The sequence below is a fragment of the Heptranchias perlo genome, chromosome 20 (genome assembly GCF_035084215.1).
Source record: "Heptranchias perlo isolate sHepPer1 chromosome 20, sHepPer1.hap1, whole genome shotgun sequence".
NCBI classification, from domain to species: Eukaryota; Metazoa; Chordata; class Chondrichthyes; order Hexanchiformes; family Hexanchidae; genus Heptranchias; species Heptranchias perlo.
In genome coordinates, this window is record NC_090344.1 from 21,322,242 (window position 1) to 21,341,941 (window position 19,700).

At 44.8% G+C, this 19,700-nt stretch overlaps 3 non-coding genes across 3 annotated transcripts; 2 read left to right on the top strand and 1 right to left on the bottom strand.

The window, feature by feature from the left end:
* Positions 1 to 4,616: 4,616 nt before the first annotated feature.
* On the top strand, positions 4,617 to 4,689 carry trnaf-gaa (transfer RNA phenylalanine (anticodon GAA)). The gene has a single exon. It is a non-coding gene; the product is annotated as a tRNA-Phe (tRNA).
* A 6,441-nt stretch (positions 4,690 to 11,130) lies between these two features.
* trnaf-gaa (transfer RNA phenylalanine (anticodon GAA)) lies at positions 11,131 to 11,203 on the top strand. The gene has a single exon. It is a non-coding gene; the product is annotated as a tRNA-Phe (tRNA).
* Positions 11,204 to 18,326: 7,123 nt separating this feature from the next.
* Positions 18,327 to 18,397, bottom strand: trnag-gcc (transfer RNA glycine (anticodon GCC)). The gene has a single exon. It is a non-coding gene; the product is annotated as a tRNA-Gly (tRNA).
* Positions 18,398 to 19,700: the final 1,303 nt, after the last annotated feature.

The following is a 19,700-nucleotide window of genomic DNA, read 5'->3' on the forward strand; positions in this document are numbered from 1 at the left end:
CGTCACACACCCATAACGGAGAGGCCTGAGACCGTCGTTGCAGTTCGGGGTACAACCCGGAACTCGGTGATATTTCTATCGTATCACACTGAGAACTTGGTCGATTCGGCTCTTCCACGGGTCGGCTCTGATTTCTTCCCTGACCTGCATTCTCTCGTTTCGTATTCGGGCAGTCCCTTGCGAAGTGTCCCTCTTGGCCACAGTTATAGCATTTGGACACCTCGCCTGGAGTTCTCCCCGTTCCTGAGAAGTTTCCTCTGCCTCTACCTCTATCTCTTCCCACGATCTGATAAGCTGGAGGGGGTTCCCCCTGAGTAGGTCCCCTCCCTTCATTTCTCCATGTAATCGCATGATCTTTAACAGGCATTGCTCTGTCCCCGGATGCCTTGGATCGTTTGGGTATTTCCCTTTCCCATACTCTAACCATCTTCCTAATTATCCAGGGTTCCGTATGTGTGTCATCAGCGGGGTCAAACTGATCTAGTGCCTTCCTCGACTCCTCAGTGCCATGCGACACTAGTGTTCTCAGCCACCGGTTCCTAACCTCCCGCTGTAAATTATCCCTGTCTAATTCTGTACCATAGACCCCCTGAAACACCGCCCAAATGCGGGCCGAAAATACAGTGGGGTGTTCACCTTTCCTTTGATAGCATCTCATCAGCGCCTCCACTGGATCCCCTCTGTTATCGCCCATTACAGATAATACCTGGTCCTTTAAGGCTTCATTTGTGCCTCTACCAAGTTTTTGTTCCTCCGGTAGGGCGGAGTGTATATGTGGGTGGAGGCACATTAGGATTAATTTCCTTTCCTCAGTATCATCTAAGCCGTGTATCGCTCTCTGTTGCCTGACCGCTATGAACAATTCCCTAGGATCATCCCCAGGCGCACACGTTCCAATATCTTTCGCAATAACCCTCAGTTCCTGTACCCCAATTGGGGTGGAATATGTCATATCCTGACCATCTTACCCCATCTGTGCTCTAGTCGTTACCAGGGGGGCCATTGGGGCAGACGGTTTTTTCTGCTCTGGACCATATGCTGGCGGTGGGTCCCCTAGTGGAGGTTCCCTATCACCGCTGCTGTATCGATCCGCCTTGTCTGCTCAATCATCCCAATCTACATCCCCTAAACCACTTTCTTCACCTCTCCCGGGTGCAAAAGCACACAATATGCCCCTCTGTGCGGCTAGCTGATCTTGCAGCCTCCCTATCAGTTTCTGACACGTTGTGTGATCGCCAGTACTACTCCTCTTCTCCTGAGCTGCTCTGTGAATCACATTCATAGCAGTTTTTAAATCACCACATTGTTGTTTCCATCTCTCCACCTCAGCTTTAGCTGCTTGGGCTTCTCCCTCACTCTTACTCTTTTCATTAGTCAATTTTTCGCACTGTAACTGATATTGGTTCATGTGCATCAAATCTGCACTTCTCTGTCCCTGTAGATCAGTTACCTTCTCACTAAGGCGGGCTATCTCCTCAGAGTTTTTTATTCTCTACTTCTAATTCGTCTTGGATTTTCTGATTCGCTTCTCTCTCTCTCCTAGCCTGCTGTCGGCATTCTATCCATTCCTCAAGTAAACATCCGATCGCTACGGACTTTTGTATCTTTTAAAATTTCCTATCTGACATCTTTGTTTGCGCAATTTTCCAAAGGACCTCCCCAACAGGCGTTCCCTTGTCTCCAATGTGACCCGCATACTCCCCGTATTGCGGCCACTTCCCTGTTACGTATTTTTGAAGGAGTCCCTTCCAATCAAAACAGTCCAAGTCCCCAGGGCTTGGTGATTTCCCTTTATTCGTCATCTTACGTTATTAACTATGACTTAACTTAAACTCCTGTTCTCTGTACACTTTGCCAAATTCGGTTCGCCTCGAGGCTCCCACTGACGCAACGGAGAGATTAATCCTCGAGCCCACCCAGGGACGCCAAATATGTTGACCGGAAGTTACCGGTTAACGGTTTTGGCTGAGTACACAGAGGAAGAGTCAATTCTCTCTTAATTCTCAATTCGCTTTATTAACGTTATTAGATCATGTACATACCGCTTATACGTCTAGTTAGATATAGGCATGTAGTTTACAGCAGGTTATACAGGTTTATACTCAAACTAGGATTTAAACGCACATCCACGCAAACTCAGTTTCCTGAGTAATACGCCCAGAGTATTAGGCTTTAAACGCAAACCCACTAGGTTTCTCTATTAATACTCCACGAGTATTAGGCTTTAAACGCACACTCACTAGGTTTTCCTGACAACACTCCCAGAGTGGTCCCAGAATAGAAAGGATATTATATTACCCGGAAAGGAGAGACACTGATGGCCAGGCAATTCTCCCTCTTACTCCCGACGTCGTCTCCACGTCCCTGACGCAGTCTTTACGCCCCTGACGTAAGGTATTCACTTCCACGAGGGTTAGTCACCAGAGTCTCCCAGAGTCTCCCTCACAAACAAACACACACCAACAAAAACACACACACACTCTATCTCTCTCTTGCTCACAAACAAACAAAGACACACACACTTGGACAAAACCAGCAACTCTTCAGTTTTTATTCCCCAAGTCTGTCTTTTCGAACGATGCTGTCTTCTCCGGTTAGCTCAAAATTGCTGGAGTGACCGATGTCATCCCCTGATTGGCTCTGTTCCAAGGGCCCAAGTCGCATCACCGTTCCTTTGTCTCTGTAAGAAACGGAACGAAATCAAACCGGTTCTGGCCAGTTCAGACCAGTGACTGAACTCCAGGTCACCTCAGTTCAAAAGGTCAGTGTCTTTGTTAGCACTTCGAATTCAGCTCAGCAGTCTTCTGCAGCCTCTGGCCAACAGAAGGTTGCAGGCGAGCTCCTTCAGACTGAATCACACTGACATGGATATTTCTGCAGTGAGCGACATCAGACTGTTTCCACAATGAATGTCACTCCCTTTATTTTGGAAAAGTGAAATGGTATTCACATTCCGACTGGTTTCAGTTGATTTGTGAGAGATCGTTAAAGGATCAATCTCCGGTTAAGACGGCCTTTTTCTCTCTCTCTGTTGGCCGAATCCAAAATGAAATTGGAGCTGGACTAAACATGCAAGAAATCAGGAATCACTTTAGCAAACAAAATGCGGCCGATAGCTGGAACTCTCTCATCCCAAAGGATGTGGATTGAGGCTCAATTCAAATTTTCAAATCTGATATTGATAGATCTTTTTCCGGTTCGGTTACCAAGGGATATGAGTCCAAGGCGGGGCAACATTGATGAATTACTGGTCACTTCATGATCTAATTGAATGAGACAGCAGGTTCGAGGGGCTGAATGGTCTTCCCCTGTCCCGAATTTCCTCTCCTGCTCAACGCGGGGCTGGGCGACTGGTAAAAGGCATCAGACTGACTCTGGAATGAAACGCGGGTGTTCAGATTCAGCCACCTTGGGATTGTCGGACAAACTGAACCCCTACAGCAACGTCACCACCTGCCTCTCTGCAATAATAGGATGAGAAGGAGCCCTGCCGCTGGCCCGGCTAGCTCAGTCGGTAAAGCACGAAATTCCTAATCTCAGGGTTGTGGGTTTAAACCACACATTGTGCATTTTGTGTTCTATTTTTCACAATGGCTGATGAAAGGTTCAAAGTGTAAACTCTTATCTCCAGTTGTAGAAATCCAGTTATATAAACAGACACAACACTGAGCTGTGTGAAAGGAAACCGTGAGCGTTGCCAAATATCCAGTCCCTCCCGATGCTATCTTCTCATTCCCTCCACATGGGATACGGCAGATACCGTTTCAATAGGTTTCATTTTTGCTGTTATTAAAAATGTTGATGGTTAGGATGTGTAATATTTAGAAGATGCCAACTTTGGATCCATTCGACTCTCTCATACCTCCTGAGCCCACCTTACCCTCTTTGATTCTCCCTGAGCTCCTTATCTTCTCTGATACCCTAAGAGAGTCCATTATCCTCTTTGAACCTTGTCAGCGCCCTTTACACTCTCTGATACCCGCTGAGTGCCCCTCACCCCCTGATACGCCCTGAGCGTCCTTAAACTCTCTGATACTCTCTGGCAGTGCTTCCCCTATGCGAGATCTCATTATACTCTCTGATACCCTCTGACTGTCCCTTCCCCTCTCTGAGATGCCCTGGCCCCAATGGATCGCCACCAAGAAGCCATTAGACCCCCTGATGCCTTGTCAGTTCCCATTACCGTCCCTGCTATCAAAGTACGGTGTAACTTCACAGGTGAAACTCCCGGTCTGTGTTAAGGATGAGATCCAGAGTTTGTTCGGTCGCTGTTGCTGCCGCCTCTCCCACTCTGATTGCTCTTTTGGCAGTCGGTCCTGATCGACCTCCATTAAACTGGGTTTGGATCTATTCGTGCGCGATCGATTTATAAACTTTGAGAGTTTATGTTTGACAGCGATGCTTGTATATGAACTGTGGGTGAGTATATTTGAGTGCGATATATTCTATGCACTTTGGGTGAGTATATATGAGTGCGATGTTTATATGTGAACTGTGGGTATGTATGTATCAGTGCGATGTTTAAATATGAATTGTGGAATGAACAGGAGGGGCAATTCCTCCTGGGGTTATATTTTCTTCCACGACAATGATACGAAGTAAAGGTTAGATGTGGAGTCGAAATAGCTCAGTTGGGAAAGCGGTCGACTGAAGATCTCAAGGTCCTTGGTTCAATCCCGAGTTTCGGCAGATTTTGGTTGTATAGTTTCTTCTTCCTTGCTTCGATTCTCGCATATATTTACAGTAAAATTTGATGCCCGCCACTGAAGGATTGGGGATTGAATAGAAAAGCATCAAGGATGGGAAATATTTATAACGTCTGTATTTGGTTTTTATTTCTCTGTTACCTTCTGCCTTTTTCTCTTCGTTTTGTCTCTCTCGGTGCCGGGTGACTTTTTGATTTGATGCATTTGTTCTAAATTGATGCCTTTTCAATATCTCGGGGCGGTCAGACCCGCTCTTGCTGCCTGTTGCTGCTGATGATCATTAATGGGAACAGGCCGAGATTAAAGTTTATCTGCAAACCGGAGAAAGGCAAAAAAAATGAAAGCCGTGTTTCTCCAGCCCAGGGGTAAAGTTACATTGGATGTTATTCAAAAAAACTGTCCCCGTGAATTTGCCATTGTTTTTATTTGTAAAGCTTGGATTTCAAAAGTTATAAAAACCCGAAATAAATAAAGTATATTGCAAGAACCGAATCCGTGATCATGACATTACACTATACTCTCTGCAAATGAGCTAACGGGCCCGACGAACCGCACATTCGGCTGTTTAATTAATGTTTTACCTGTACGCTGGCTGGTAGCGGTTTCTGTACATGGGCCCCGAAATCTCTCTGCTCCTCCACAGTTTCTGGATTCTCACGATTTAGAAAATACTCTGATTTATCTTTCTCAGATTTAAAGTGGATGACCTCGCTCTCCCCCACATTGAATTCTATTTGCCGCAGTTTTGCCCACTCACTGAATCTAACAATTCCCACTTTTACAACTTCCTGCTTCTAGCTACATTACTTATTGCGTCACCAGAAGGCTGCGTGTCCAAATTTCGGGTAACCGTTGCTTTTAGAGCTGATAGGATTCTGGATCGTTCCGGAATGAATGTTTTATTTGCTTTTTCACAATAAACAGAACCTTGCTGTAAAGTCTGCTTCCCGAGTTCTCAAATTTCAGGAAGGCGTCTCATTCTGCCCTCGACTTTTGATCTTGACCTGCGGTTGAAACGTTTGTAAAGAGGGAAAAGATGTCCCCAAATCTCTCCACGAGAATCTCAAACGCTTTGGGAAGAAGTTCAGTTCAAACAATCAGGATTTTAAAGGTACCTCAATGACCTGCACTTTCATTGAATGAGTTTTGTTCGCCATTGCATTCGACCGTGAAATCGCTCTCCGCTTTCATCTCACTGAAGTGAAGAGTGTGACCGCCTTGTATCTATCAGCGTGTAAGTGACGAGTTTGAGGTAAGCACGGGTCGCCTTTATTTTTGAAATCTCAGCAAGCACAGTGGAAAAGAAAATTCGAATCAAACTGTCCCTGTAAGTGATGAATTGAAGGGAATATCGCTCCAAGCAGATCTGAACAATGTGCAGTGCAGCCGCACAAGAGTTCCAAACCCACCCTCTCGCCACTCGGCAATCGCATTAACTGAACTTTACTCTGGCCCAGTGTCACCGCGCTGAAATCGAGTCTTTCTCGGCCACATTTTTTCTTAACATAATAATTACTGGTTTAAGAGTGAAAATTGTCGTCCGCTTCACTGTAAGTGCAAGAGACAACTTTTTGGACACCGTGTAGTGTCACAGACCTGCTGGTTTGTCCTGCTCATATAATCTCATCTCATTTTCAGCAAACCTGAATATCACTGGAACAGAGAATGGCGAATCACAGCTCAATAATCAATCCTCTCGACTCCGAGGGGACTGAGTCTTTCAAATTACAGGTGTTTAATGGCAAGCTGACTTTAATTTTCAGAAATAATACAGCACAAATTTTCACTCATGCAAGCTGCACACCCTTTAATTTGGAAAAGTAAACTGATTGGAAGAAAGCTGTTGCATTGTGCGCGGCAACCTGAAGCTTCAGCTCGATGAATTCGTCTTTGAACAACTGCAAGCTCCGGGTCTGTGACGCAATTCGCTCGCGCGTTCGTTTGTGAACTGAAAAGTTGGTCGTTCGAACCCACCCGGAGACGCTGAAGCGACATTTTACCTTCACATTCATTGTTTCGCATTTCTTCGGTTCGAATGTGTGTCTCATCTGCCAGATAATGTACCGGAAACATTGCCAGCTGTCGTGCGTCTGATTTTCCACCATTTATTCTGCGGTTGGATAACAGGCATCGGAAAAATATCCAAAAAAAACGAGATTAGCTTCAACGAAGTCGGAATACTTCTTGACAGAGAAGGTTCGAAGGTTGCAGGCGAGCTCCTTCAGACTGAATCACACTGACATGGATATTTCTGCAGTGAGCGACATCAGACTGTTTCCACAATGAATGTCACTCCCTTTATTTTGGAAAAGTGAAATGGTATTCACATTCCGACTGGTTTCAGTTGATTTGTGAGAGATCGTTAAAGGATCAATCTCCGGTTAAGGCGGCCTTTTTCTCTCTCTCTGTTAGCCGAATCCAAAATGAAATTGGAGCTGGACTAATCATGCAAGAAATCAGGAATCACTTTAGCAAACAAAATACGGCCGGAAGCTGGAACTATCTCATCCCAAAGTATGTGGATTGTGGCTTAAATCAAATTTTCAAATCTGATTTTCATCGATCTTTTTCCGGTTCGGTTACCAAGGAATATGAGTCCGAGGCGGGGAAACAGAGATGAGTAACTGATCACCACATGATCTAATTGAATGGGTCAGCAGGTTCGAGGGGCTGAATGGTCTTCTCCTGTCCCGATGTTCCTCTTCTGCTCAGCGCGAGGCTGGGCGACTGGTAAAAGGCATCAGATTGACTCGAGAATGAAAAGCGGGTGTTTCGAAGCAACCACCGGTCAAACTGAACCCCCACCGCAACGTCACCAACTGCCTCTCTGCTGAGAGGAGCCGAGCCGAGCGGAGGGAGCGTCCGATAAAAGGCGGGATTTCAGAGCGCTGAGAACAGCTGAGAGGAGCCGAGCGGAGCGGAGGGAGCGTCCGATAAAAGGCGGGATTTCAGAGCGCTGAGAACAGCTGAGAGGAGCCGAGCCGAGCAGAGTAGATTTAAGAGAGAAATCAGGAGGGCAAAAAGGGGATATGAGATTGCTTTGGCAGATCAGGCAAAGGTGAATCCAAAGAGCTGCTACAAATACATAAAGGGCAAAAGGGTAACTAGGGAGAGAGTAGGGCCTCTTAAGGATCAACAAGGTCATCTATGTGCGGAACCAGAAGAAATGGGTGAGATCCTGAATGAATATTTCACATCGGTATTTACGGTTGAGAAAGGCATGGATGTTAGGGAACTTGGGGAAATAAACAGTGATGCCTTGAGGAGTGTACATATTACAGAGAGGGAGGTGCTGGAAGTCTTAACGCGCATCAAGGTAGATAAATCTCCGGGACCTGATGAAATGTATCCCAGGACGTTATGGGAGGTTAGGGAGGAAATTGCGGGTCCCCTAGCAGAGATATTTGAATCATCCACCGCTACAGGTGAGGTGCCTGAAGATTGGAGGGTAGCAAATGTTGTGCCTTTGTTTAAGAAGGGCGGCAGGGAAAAGCCTGGGAACTACAGACCAGTGAGCCTGACATCTGTAGTGGGTAATTTGTTAGAGGGTATTCTGAGGGACAGGATCTACAGGCATTTGGAGAGGCAGGGACTAATTAGGAACAGTCAGCATGGTTTTGTGAGAGGAAAATCATGTCTCACGAATTTGATTGAGTTTTTTGAAGGGGTAACCAAGAAGATCGATGAGGGCTGTGCAGTAGACGTGGTCTACATGGACTTTAGCAAAGCATTTGACAAGGTACCGCATGGTAGGTTGTTACATAAGGTTAAATCTCATGGGATCCAAGTTGAGGTAGCCAATTGGATACAAAATTGGCTTGACGACAGAAGACAGAGGGTGGTTGTAGAGGGTTGTTTTTCAAACTGGATGCCTGTGTCCAGCGGTGTGCCTCAGGGATCGGTGCTGGGTCCGTTGTTATTTATATTAATGATTTGGATGAGAATTTAGGAGGCATGGTTAGTAAGTTTGCAGATGAAACCAAGATTAGTGGCATCGTGGACAGTGAAGAAGGTTATCTAGGATTGCAACTGGATCTTGATCAATTGGGCCAGTGGGCCGATGAATGGCAGATGGAGTTTAATTTAGATAAATGTGAGGTGATGCATTTTGGTAGATCGAATCGGGCCAGGACCTACTCCGTTAATGGTAGGGCGTTGGGGAGAGTTACAGAACAAAGAGATCTAGGAGTACAGATTCATAGCTCCTTGAAAGTGGAGTCACAGGTGGATAGGGTGGTGAAGAAGGCATTCGGCATGCTTGGTTTCATTGGTCAGAACATTGAATGCAGGAGTTGGGATGTCTTGTTGAAGTTGTACAGGGCATTGGTGAGGCCACACTTGGAGTACTGTGTACAGTTCTGGTCACCCTATTATAGAAAGGATATTATTAAACTAGAAAGAGTGCAGAAAAGATTTACTAGGATGCTACCGGGACTTGATGGTTTGACTTACAGGGAGAGGTTAGACAGACTGGGACTTTTTTCCCTGGAGAGTAGGAGGTTAAGGGGTGATCTTATAGAAGTCTATAAAATAATGAGGGGCATAGATAAGGTCGATAGTCAAAATCTTTTCCCAAAGGTAGGGGAGTCTATAACAAGGGGGCATAGATTTAAGGTGAGAGGGGAGAGATACAAAAGGGTTCAGAGGGGCAATTTTTTCACTCAAAGGGTGGTAAGTGTCTGGAACGAGCTGCCAGAGGCAGTAGTAGAGGCGGGTACAATTTTGTCTTTTAAAAAGCATTTGGACAGTTACATGGGTAAGATGGGTATAGAGGGATATGGGCCAAGTGCAGGCAATTGGGACTCGCTTAGTGGTATAAACTGGGCGACATGGACATGTTGGGCCGAAGGGCCTGTTTCCACGTTGTAACTTCTATGATTCTATGATTCTATGAGAAGGAGCCCTGCCGCTGGCCCGGCTAGCTCAGTCGGTAAAGCACGAAATTCCTAATCTCAGGGTCTGTGGGTTTAAACCACAGATTGGACGTTTTGTGTTCTATTTTTCACAGTGGGTGATGAAAGGTTCAAAGTGCAATCTCTTATCTCCAGTTCATGAAATCCAGTTATTTAAAAAAAAAACACTGAGCTGTGTGAAAGGAAACCGTGAGCGTTGCCAAATATCCAGTCCCGCCCGATACTATCTTCTCATTCCCTCCACATGGGACACGGCATATACCGTTTCAATCGGCTTCATTTTTGCTGTTATTAAAAATGTTGATGCTTAGAAAGTGTCATATTTAGAAGATGCCAACTCTGGATCCATTCGCCTCTCTGATACCTTCTGAGCCCACCTTACCCTCTTTGATTCTCCCTGAGCTCCTTATCTTCTCTGATACCCTCAGAGATTCCATTGTCCTCTTTCAACCTTTACACTCTCTGATACCCGCTGAGTGCCCTTCACCCACTGATACTCCCTCAGAGTCCTTAATCTCTCTGATACCCTCTGGCAGTCCTTCCCCTCTCTGAGACCTCAATATATTCTCTGATACCTTCTGATTTTCCCTTCCCCTCTCCGAGCCCCCTTCCACTCTAAGATGCCCTCTGAAAGTTCCTTGTTTCTCTGTGAGATCCCCTTGCTGCCAGTGTATCGCCACTAAGTAGCCATTAGAAGCTCTGAACCCTTCTCAGAACCCATTACCCTCCCTGATACCCAAGTGCGGTGTAATTTCACAGGTGGATCTACCGGTCTGTGTTAAGGATGAGATCCAGAGTTTGTTCGGTCGCTGTTGCTTCCGCCTTTCCAACTCCGAAAGCTCCACCGGCGGTCGGTACCGATCTTCCTCCTATAAACTGGGTGTGGATTTGTGAGTGCGCTGTTGTTTTATAAACTGTGTATGTATAATTGTGATGTTTTTACATGAAGTATGGGTTTGATTGGATTAGTGTGATGTTTATGTATTAACTGTCGGTGTGTATATATGCGTGTGATGTTTATGTATGAACTGTGGTGTGTATATATGAGTGCGGTGTTTATATATGAACTGTGGGTGAGTATATATGAGTGCGATGTTTATATATGAACTGTGGGTGTCTATATATGAGTGTGATGTTTATATATGAACTGTGGGAGTGTATATTTGAGTGTGATGTTTATATATGAACTGTGGGTGTGTCTATATGAGTGTGATGTTTGTATATGAACAATAGGAGTGCATATATGAGTGTGATATTTATATATGATCTGCGGGTGTACATATATGAGTGCGATGTTTATATATGAACTATGGGCGTGTATATATGAGCGTGATGTCTAAGTATGAAATATGGGTGTATCTATATGAGTGTGATGTTTATACATGAACTGTGGGTGTGTATATATGAGTGCGATGTTTTTATATGAATTGCGGAATGAACAGGAGGGGCAATTCCGCCTGGGGTTATGTTTTCTTCCAAGACAATGACATAAAGTAAAATTTTGATATGGCGCTGAAATAACTCAGTTGGGAGAGCGTTAGACTGAAGATCTAAAGGTCCTTGGTTCAATCCCGAGTTTCGGCAGTTTTTGGTTTCGTTTTTTCTTCCTTGCTTTTCAGTGAAATTTGATACCCGCCACTGACGGATTGGGGATGGAATAGAGAGACATCAAGGATGAAATTTTCGCAGAGAGGGAGAAGTCCCCAAATCGCTCAACCTGAATCTCAAACGCTTTGGGAAGAAGTTTAGTGCAAACAATCAGGAATTTCAAGGCACCTCAGTGACCTGCACTTTCTTTGAATGAGTTTTGTTCGCCTTTGCATTCGATCGTGAAATCGCTCTCGGTTTTCATCTCAATTAACCAGATTGGAGCCGCGTTGTATCTGTCAGCGTGTAAGTGACGAGTTTGGGGTAAGCACCGGTCACCTTTATTTTTGAAATCTCACCAGGCACCAGAGAAAAGGAACTTAGAATCAAACTGTCCCTGTCAGTGATGAATTGAAGGGAATATCGCAACAAGCAGATCTGGACAACTCGTAGTGCAGCCGGACACGAGTTCCAAATCCACCCTCTCGCCACTCGGCAATCGCATTAACTGAACTTTACTCTGACCCAGTGTCACCGCGCTGAAATCAAGTCTTTCTCGGTTACATTTTTTCTTAATGTCACATTTAATGGTTTAAGAGTGAAAACCGCCGTCCGCTTCACTGTAAGTGGAAGAGACCACTTTGTAGACACCCTGTAGTGTCACAGACCTGCTCGTTGGACCTGCTCATTTCAACACCTCTCATTTTGTGCAAATTTGAATATTACGGAAATCGATTATGGTGAATCACAGCTGGAAAAATCAATCCTCTCTACTACTGGGGGACTGAGTCTTCCAACATACAGGCATTTAGGGGCAAGGGGAGTTTGATTTTCAGAAATAAGACAGCACAAGCTGCACACCCTTTATGATGGAAAAGTAAACTGATAGTAAGACAGCTGTCATATTGATCGCTGCAAGCTGAAGCTTTAGCTCGGTGAATTACCGATTCAGGATCTACAATGTGATCTCTCTGTGGCGCAAATGGATAGTGCGTTCGGCTATTTAACTGAAAAAATGGTGATTCAAACCCACCTGGTGACGACTGGGTAACTTTTACCTTAACATTCATTGCCTCACATTTCCAAGTTTCGAATGTGTCTCTTATCAGCAAGAAAATGTACCGTAAACATTGCCAGCTGAGCGTGGCTGGTATTCCACCATTTGATCTGCGGTCTATAACAGGCATCTGAACAATATCCAAAAAACCGAGATTGGCTTGAAGGAAATCGGTATATTTCTTTACAGACAAGGTTCAAAAGGAGGAATCACTGTTAAAGTAAAATTGTTTTCATATTCCGACAGGTTTCAGTTTATTTTTGAAAGATCATTAAAGGATCCTGCATCGCTGCCTCCGTTAATACCAGCAGCTCGAAGCCGCATTTTTTACGCAGCAACAATCTCATCAGTTTTCCGCTGTTCCCCAGCTCCCCGAGTGAGTGAGGCCGTGACAACAGCAACATTGTCCGGCCCTGCTCTCTCCAATCACCGGTTGCCGACGGAAAGCAGCGAATGCAGTCTCAGACCGAGTTTTGCTGCCTCTCCCTGGGAAAATGAATACCACGGCCCGACCAAACCTCCACATACACAGGAGCACGGGCACAGGAAAATCCGGGGAGATTGCATTCTGGTCACTTGGTCTTCCAGCAGGATTTACCAAGAACCAGAGAGAGTGAAACGGTAATCAGGCCCTCCTGAGAAAATCAGGGTCATTAAACTAAAGCTTTTGGAGTCAGGATGACTGAATGGTTTAAGGCACTGCGTTCAGGTAGTAGTTTCCCTTTGGAGGTGTGGGTTTGAATCGCACTTCTGACGTTCAGTCCTTTACAATTACAAAACTATTTTTGTGCCCTCGGCTGCAGGTGATTTTTCTGCTCAGTTGATTTGTTCCTTCCAGAAAACCAACCCGACATCCGTCCCCGGCAGGTTTGTTTTTATTTGTTGTTAGAATGTGTATTGTTGGGGGTCAGCAGAACACGGCCCGTGGAATCAATCCACTGTGGCATTGAGCAGTATTGGCCAATACCATAGACAATAGCCTCATCTGGCTAAATGGGAATCCAGAAGTAGTTAACTGCAATTGCGATTATTAAATAAAAACATGAGTAATGGGCACAGACTTTGTGCCTGTGATCTCAACACTAAAATTTGCATGACGTATGCATGTGAACTTTAACCCTTTCTTGTGTTGTTGATAAAACTGTAAGATGGAAAGCAGAGTGTGCGAGTGTTTTGATCGTTGTGAGGAATTTACTTCCTCGGGTACTGAATGGTGGGAGATGTGTGTTATGAGGTATAAACATATGAAGTACATCTCACTGTATATTGTGTGTGTGTAAAATGTTTTCTACTTAAATCCCTTCATGTGGCTCAAAGGGTTTCGCCAAAGCCACACCTGCAGCTTGTCAGCAATTTCTATCGGATCACACTGGCATAGAGCATGGCGGAGTTTTATTTATATTCGTTCATGGGATGTGGGCGCCGCTGGCGAGGCCGGCATTTATTGCCCATCCCTAATTGCCCTTGAGAAGGTGGTGGTGAGCCGCCTTCTTGAACCGCTGCAGTCTGTGTGGTGACGGTTCTCCCACTGTGCTGTTCGGAAGGGAGTTCCAGGATTTTGACCCAGCGATGATGAAGGAACGGCGGTATATTTCCAAGTCGGGATGGTGTGTGACTTGGAGGGGAACGTGCAGGTGGTGTTGTTCCCATGTGCCTGCTGCTCTTGTCCTTCTAGGTGGTAGAGGTCGGTGTGCAGTCGCACCCCCAGCTTTGGAAGACAGCGAAACTTTACACTGGCTGCACGAAGCAAGTAACAGCTCTTGGTTGATCCAGATGCATGATTCTCGCTGAGGGGCTTCAGTTGATTAATATCCGAAAGTTCAACGTTCAAATGCCCGATGAGCCTTGATGTCCCACTAATTTGAGTGAAAAGACAGCAATTGGCTTCTGACATCTTTTCAGAATTGCTGTTGGTAGGATTGAATTACATGCAGAGCATGTTTGAGCACCAGAGGACAGAGTGCTGAAGTTCTCAGGGCGCAACACATGTAAAGTAAATAAAATGTCTCAAGATGATGAAGAGATTGATGCTGAATGTGAATTTCCCCCAGGTCAGGCGGTATCATTGATATTAGATGACGGGATAAAGAACGACATATCGAAGTTTGCCGATGGCCCCAAAATGGGGAGCGTTGTAAGCAGTGTAGATGAACGCATAACATTCCAGAGAAACATTAATATAATAAATGAATGGCCAAAACCGTGGCAAATGGATTTCAATTTTGGCAAGTGTGAGGTCATCCACTTTGGACTTCACAAAGATAGATCAGAATACTTTACAAAAGGTGAAAAATTCGAAACTGTGGAGTTCCAAAGGAACTTAAGTTTCCATGTACATAGATCAATAACATGTCATGGACAGGTACAGGAAATAATCAAAAAGGCTAATGGAATGGTGGCCTATATATTTAGAGGACTAGAATAAAAGGGAATAGACGTTATTCTAGAGCTACACAAAGCTCTGGTTGGACCAAACCTGGAGTACTCTGTTCAGTTCTGGACACCGCACCTTAGGAAGGATATACTGTCCTTGGACGGAGTGCAGTGTAGATTTACCAGAATGATACCTGGACTCTAAGCGTTAAATTGCTAGGAGAGATTACACAAACTATGGTTCTATTCCCTGCAATTTAGTCGATTAAAGGCTGATGTGATCGAAATTATCAAGGTATTAAGAGGAACTGATGGGGTAGTTGCAAAGAAACTATTTCCGCTGGTTGAGGTCTCTAGGACTTGGGGGCATTGCCTAAACATTAGAGTCAGGACTTTCAGGAGTGAAGTTATGACACACTTCGACAAGCAAAGGGAGGTAGAAGTCTCTTCCACAAACGGCAGTTGATGCGAGCTAAATTGTTAATTTCAAACTCGTGATTGAGAGATTTTTGTTAACCAAAGGTATTTAGAGATATGGGACTAAGGCGGGTTCAGGGAGTTCGGTCACAACTCAGCCATGATCTCATTGAGTTGCGGAACAGGCTGGAAGGACCAAACACCAAACTCCTGTTCCGAAGTTCCTCCTTGGTGCCGAATGCAAAATGATCGTGCATTGGCTGGGAATCGAACCCGGGTGTCCCGCGTGGTAGTCAAGAATTCTACCCCTGAAGCACCAATGCTGGCTTGTGTCGTGCTTGCATGTTTCTAAATGGAATCCTGTCTGAACGAACATGCCGTTTTGCAGCTGCGATGGCCGAGTGGTCAAAGCTGTTGTCTCAAAACTCCAATGGGGTTTCCCTGCCTCGGTTTGAATTCGGCTCGCAGTGCTTCGGCTTAAAGATCTCTTCAATGCTCAAATACATTAAATGGAATTAATTGACCGCGTTTACCTCTCTCTCAGCATGAGAGACACTTCAAAAGTGGCCGGTGCTTTTAAACGGTCGTCCAGTCTTCTCTTCTAAGATTTCAAGACCCGAGAAGGAATCTTTCCAAATCTCTAACTTAAATTCTGCTAGTTTGCAAAACCTGACATTTATACTCTTTATTTTATTTGCATGCATCTCTCCATCTTTCCCTGTCTCTGTCTCTTGTCTCTCTGTGTGACCCCTGATAGACTTCTCAGACTTCCTTGAACGGCGAAGGCTCATCTCACCTGCTACACCAGCAGAGAAGTGTAAAAAAAGGCACTGAGACGGTTGGAAAAGTAAAGGTGCAACCCAGCTGCTGCAGCTATTGTCTACACACTTCAGTCTCTTCGCTCTCACAGTGAAACAAAGCACCAATTTGATTGAAGTATACTTATGGTAGAGTGTATGTTATCACGATGCCGAGACAGACGGCAATCATAACATAGAATCCTAGAAAGTTAGACGATAGAAGGAAGCCATTCTGCACATCGTGCCAGTGCCGGCCGAAAAAGCTGTACCAAGCCTCATCCCAATTTCCAGCGTTTGGTCCCTAATCCAGTTGGTTACGGGTTTTGACGTGCATATTGAAGTTTTTATTTTTCAATGCGATGAGGGTTTCTGCCTCTCCCACCCTTTCAGGCAGTGATTTCCAGACCCCCACCACCTGCTGGGTGGAAAAAAAATCTACCGCTCCCCTCTAATCCTTCTACCAATTATCCTAGATCTATGTAACCTGATTATTGACATCCGTGCTAAGGTAAATAGGTTCTTACTATCCACTCTATCTAGGCCCTTCTTAATTATATACACCTCAATTAAATCTCCCAACAGCCTCCTCAGTTCCAAAGCAAACAACCCGAGCCTATCCAATCCAATCTCATAGCTAAAATTCTCATGTTCTGTCAACAGTGTCGTAAATCTCCTCTGTACCATCTCGAGTGCAATCACATCTTTCCTGCAATGTGGTGACCACAACTGTATGCAGTATTCTTGCTGTGGCCTAACTGTAGTTTCATAAATTTCTACCATAACCTCTCTGCTCTTACATTCTATGCCTCGGCTAATAAAGGAAAGTATCTTGTATGCCTTTTTAACCACCTTAACTACCTGTCCTCTTACCTTCAGGGATCTGTGGACATGCACTCCAAGGTCCCTCTTTTCATCAACACCTCTCAGTATCCTCCAAAGCAATGTAGTTTCAAAGCAACCAATTCTGAAACGTCTTACTTGATAATACAAGTCGGACAGATGAAACCAATTTCTTAAAGGGAAACAAATATTGGTGACACTAAATAGTTAGTGTACAACTTGATATTACTGCATACCGGAATAGAAAACGAGATTGGATGGATAGAAAATTCTGAAAGGATGGCTGATCTGCTTTGTGAGACATCGAAACTTTACACTGGCTGCACGAAGCAAGCAACAGCGCTTGGTTGATCCAGATGCATGATTCTCGCTTTGGGGCTTTTGTTGATTAATATCCAAGAAGTTCCGGGTTCAAATCCCCGATGAGCCTTGCTGTCCCACTACTTTGAGTGAAATGACACCAATTGGCTTCTGACATCTTCTCAGTATTGCTGTTGGTAGGATTGAATTACATGCAGAGCATGTTTGAGCTCCAGAGGACAGAGTGATGGAGTTCCCAAGACGCAACACATGTAAAGTAAATAAAATGTCTCAAGATGATGAAGAGATTGATGCTGAATGTGAATTTCCCCCAGTTCAGGCGGTCTCATTGATATTAGATGACGGGTTAGAGAACGACATATCGAAGTTTGCCGATGGCCCCAAAATGGGCAGCGTTGTGAGCAGTGTAGATTAAAGCATAACATTCCAGAGATACATTAATATAATAAATGAATGGCCAAAACCGTGGGGAATGGATTTCAATTTTGGCAAGTGTGAGGTCATCCACTTTGGACCTCACAAAGATAGGTTAGAATACCTTACAAAAGGTGAAAAATTCGAAACTGCGGAGTTCCAAAAGAACTTAGGTGTCCATGTACATAGATCATTAACATGTCATGGGCAGGTACAGGAAATTATCAAAAAGGCTAATGGAATGGTGGCCTACATATTTAGAGGACGAGAATACAAGGGAATAGACATTATTCTAGAGCTACACAAAGCTCTGGTTGGACCACACCTGGAGTACTGTGTTTAGTTCTGGGCACCGCTCCTTTGAAAGGATATACTGTCCTTGGAGGGAGTGCAGTGTAGATTTACTAGAATGATAACTGGACACGAAGCGTTAAATTGCTAGGAGAGATTACACAAACTATGGTTGTATTCCCTGCAATATAGTAGATTAAGGGCTGATGTGATCGAAATTATCAAGATATTAAGAGGGACTGATGAGTTATTTATATAGAAACTATTTCCGCTCGTTGGGCTGTCTCGGACTTGGGGGCATAGCCTAAAAATTGGAGTCAGACTTTCAGAAGTGAATTTGGGACAACTGTCCACAAGCAAAGGGAGGTAGAATTGTGGCAGTCTCTTCAACAAACGGCAGTTGACGCGAGCTCAATTGTTAATTTCAAACCCGTGATTGAGAGATTTTTGCTGACCAAAGGTATTTCGAGATCTGGGGCTCAGGCGGGCACAGAGAGTTTGGTCACAACTCAGCCATGATCTCATTCAGTTGCGGAACAGGATGGAAGGACCAAACACCAGACTCCTCTTCCGAAGTTCCTCCTTGGTGCAGAATGCAAAATGATCGTGTATTGGCCGGGAATCGAACCCGGGTCTCCCGCGTGGCAAGCGAGAATTCTACCCCTGAACCACCAATGCTGGCTTATACAACAGCTGCATGTTTCTCTATGGAATCCTGTCTGAACGAACATGCCGTTTACAGCTCCGATGAACGATTGGTTCAAGCGGTGGTCTCAAAACTGCAATGGGGTTTTCCTGCCGAGGTTTCAATTCTGTTCGCAGTGCTACGGTTTAAAGATCTCTTCAATGCTCAAATACATTAAGTGGAATTAATTGACCACATTTACCTCTCTCCCATCATGAGAGATACTTCAACGTGGCCGGTGCTTTTAATTGGGCGTGCAATCTTATCTTCCAAGATTTCAAGACCGAGAAGCAATATCTCCCAATCTGTAACTTGAATTCTGCTAGATTGAAAAACCTGACATTTATACTCTTTATTTTCCTTGCATGCATCCCTCTATCTTTCCCTGTCTCTGTCTCTTGCCTCTCTGTGTGTCCCCTGATAGACTTCTCAGGCTTCCTGAACGGCGAAGGCTGAACGAAACTGCAACACCAGGAGAGAAGGTAATGAAAAGTACTGAGACGGTCGCAAAAGTAAAGGTGCAACCCAGTTGCAGCAGCCAATGTCAACACACTTATGTCTCTTCGCTCTCACAGTGAAACAAAGCACCAATTTGATTAAAGTATACTTATGGGAGTGTGCATATTATCACGATGCCGAGGCAGACGGCATTCATATCATAGAATCCTCGAAAGTTACACCACAGAAGGAAGCCATTCTGCACATCGTGCCTGTGCCGGCCGAAAAATCGGTACCGAGCCTCAAACGCCTTTCCAGCGTTTGGTCCCTGATCTTGTAGGTTACGGATCTTCACGTGCATATTGAAGTTTTTATTTTTCAATGCGATGAGGGTTTCCGCCTCTCCCACCCTTTCAGGCAGTGATTTTCCGACACCCATCACCCTCTGGGTGGAAAAAAATTCTTTCGCTCCCCTCTAATCCTTCCACTAATTACCTTAGATCCATGTATCCTGATTATTGACCTCTCTGTTAAGGGAAATAGGTCCTTACTATTCACTCTATCTCGGCTCGTCATAATTGTATACACCTCAATTAAATCTCCCAACAGCCTCCTCAGTTCCGAAGCAAACAACCCCAGCTTATCCAATCTAATCTCATAGCTAAAATTCTCCAGTTTGGCAACATTGTCGTAAATCTCCTTTGTACCCTTTCTCGTGCAATCACATCTTTCCTGTAATGTGGTGACCACACCTGTATGCAGTATTCTTGCTGTGGCCTAACTATTGTTTTATAAATTTCTACCATAACCTCCCTGCTCCTATATTCTATGCCTCGGCTAATAAAGGAGTTTATACTT